Here is a 2,226-nt window from a genome sequence, read left to right on the forward strand (position 1 = left end):
ACTATAGTGATTTCTACATTCACACTTAAATTTGAACTGACTTGCGAGCCCCTACAAATCTGTCACCCATAGCCTGTACGTTTGACCTGAAGTAGTTGTTTCTTAAGTCTAACGTTTTTAAATCTGGCAGCCGCCACACTGAACTTTTCGTCGTAATATTTGTTCAACGCTTGAATAAGCTCCTCATAAACTAGTTCTGGTCTCGTAGGAGGAAATAACTGCGCACGAATGTGGTAAACGGTGTCATCAACGGTGGAGAGGAAAAAAAGACTACTTCACAGTACCTTGAATTTGGAAACTTGTGGTCAGGTCTTATGGGACCAAACTGCTGAGGTCATCGGTCCCTAAGCTTACACACTACTTAATCTTAACTTAACCTACGCTAAAGACAACGCACACACCCATGCCCCAGGGAGGACTCCAACCTCCGACGGGGGGAGCCGCGCGAACAGTCACAAGGCGCCCAAGACCGCGCGGCTACCCCTCGCGGCTCCTTGAATTTGTTGAGCGGCGAGACGTGCTTCAAACTGTAGCAAATATTCCGACCAGTCTTCCTTTTCTTCTTCAAATTGTCGAAACAGAGGCAGCAGCGAAGATTGTGCTGCTTATACGGGAGTGCAGTTGGTGACGGAGTGTGATTCCGCATCTCAGTTACTGCCATCTGCGTTTGGATGAACCGCTTCATTATTTTCCATAAGGCAATTCATTGACTTCATCTGTACCTTAAGAAACTGGTTTAGATCGAGAGGTGGTGGTGCAGGCATTTGCGTTTGTGGCACCGCTAATTGTGAAGCAGGCAAATGAAGGGTTTGGAACGGTGGGTTTAAAATCGTAAACAAATGCCTGCCAAGGCGTGAATTGCTGAAAACAATGTCAACAGGACTGTACGTGCCAGAAAGAGATTTTCACTCTGCAGTGGAGTGTGCGCTGATATGAAACTTCCTGGCAGAGTCTCGGTCCGGCGCACAGTTTTAATCTGCCAGGAAGTTTTATATCAGCGCACACTCCGCTGCAGAGTGAAAATCTCAGTCTGCAAACATCCCCTAGGCTGTGGCTAAGCCATGTCTCCACAATATCCTTTCTTTCAGGAGTGCTAGTCCTACAAGGTTCACAGGAGAGCTTCTGTAATGTTTGGAAGGTAGGAGACGAGGTACTGCCGGAAGTAAACCTGTGAGGACGGCGCGTGAGTCGTGCTTGGGTAGCTCAGTTGGTAGAGCACTTGCCCGTGAAAGGCAAAGGTCCCGAGTTCGAGTCTCGGTCCGGCACACAGTTTTAATCATCCAGGAAGTTTCAGGACTGTTCGTGTTTGGCGTCACACTGGCAATCACTGTAATAAACAGTAGGCGACCCCACTTGTTACAGTGTACTCAAGAATTCAGGTTGTTATTTAAAACGATAAATATTCGTATTTTGACGATCGCTGCATGTTTCATATCTGAAACATACTGAAGTCGTCAGTATATTAAAAAAAACCTCATAAAATACGTTCCTTGCATACACAAAATTAAGCTCTGTCGCTTTTGAAACAGGCAACAGGCGCAGAGTGAGTAAATTAATCAGAATGGTGCATTGTGTGATGCCATGGAGTACTAAAATACATCCGTCAGTTTCTCAAAGTATTTTGTCGTTTTGCGCTCGACAGTAAACACGGATACCAACGTAGGAGTATGCAATAGCCCTGGAAATGGACCGACTGAGTTGCCAAAGACGAGCACAGTTACTGACGGATCAGCTAGCAACTTTGTACTGCTCTCTGAAAGGCCGCCGGTGTGCCCTTTGTTACGGCTGTGGCATCGGCGTTCACACCGATACGCCTGTAACGGAAAAGCGACGCATCTGGCGGTAACGCAGCGTACTACCGTGGCAGCGGCGCCCAGTTGTTTTCGCTCTGGCGAGTTAATTGGGGCCACATTTAGGGCTCCCGTTAAATCCCTCTCATTCGCTGTTCCATTTCCGGGCCGCGCTAGCCAACACTGGACGTTCACTATTTAAGGCGCCAGCGGGGGTCACGCAGGATGCAGTGTACAAAATCCGGATTAAATACTTGCGAAATAAAACCCTCTACGAGCTTCATTCTAGTCAAGGAAAAAGCGCAGGATTTAACACGTTGACTGTCTTGGTTGGAAATCTAAAAGAACTAGAGCAGTTTTATTGCCATTCACGCACACACATTTAATAGCAAATAAACAGCTGTAGTCCGGCCGAAGTGGCCGCGCGGTTCTGGCG

At 47.3% G+C, this 2,226-nt stretch overlaps 1 non-coding gene across 1 annotated transcript; it reads left to right on the forward strand.

Annotated features, from left to right (window-relative positions):
- Positions 1-1,191: 1,191 nt before the first annotated feature.
- Positions 1,192-1,266, forward strand: Trnas-uga (transfer RNA serine (anticodon UGA)). The gene has a single exon. It is a non-coding gene; the product is annotated as a tRNA-Ser (tRNA).
- The last annotated feature ends 960 nt before the right edge of the window (positions 1,267-2,226 follow it).

This window comes from Schistocerca nitens, chromosome 4, assembly GCF_023898315.1.
Source record: "Schistocerca nitens isolate TAMUIC-IGC-003100 chromosome 4, iqSchNite1.1, whole genome shotgun sequence".
NCBI lineage: Eukaryota > Metazoa > Arthropoda > Insecta > Orthoptera > Acrididae > Schistocerca > Schistocerca nitens.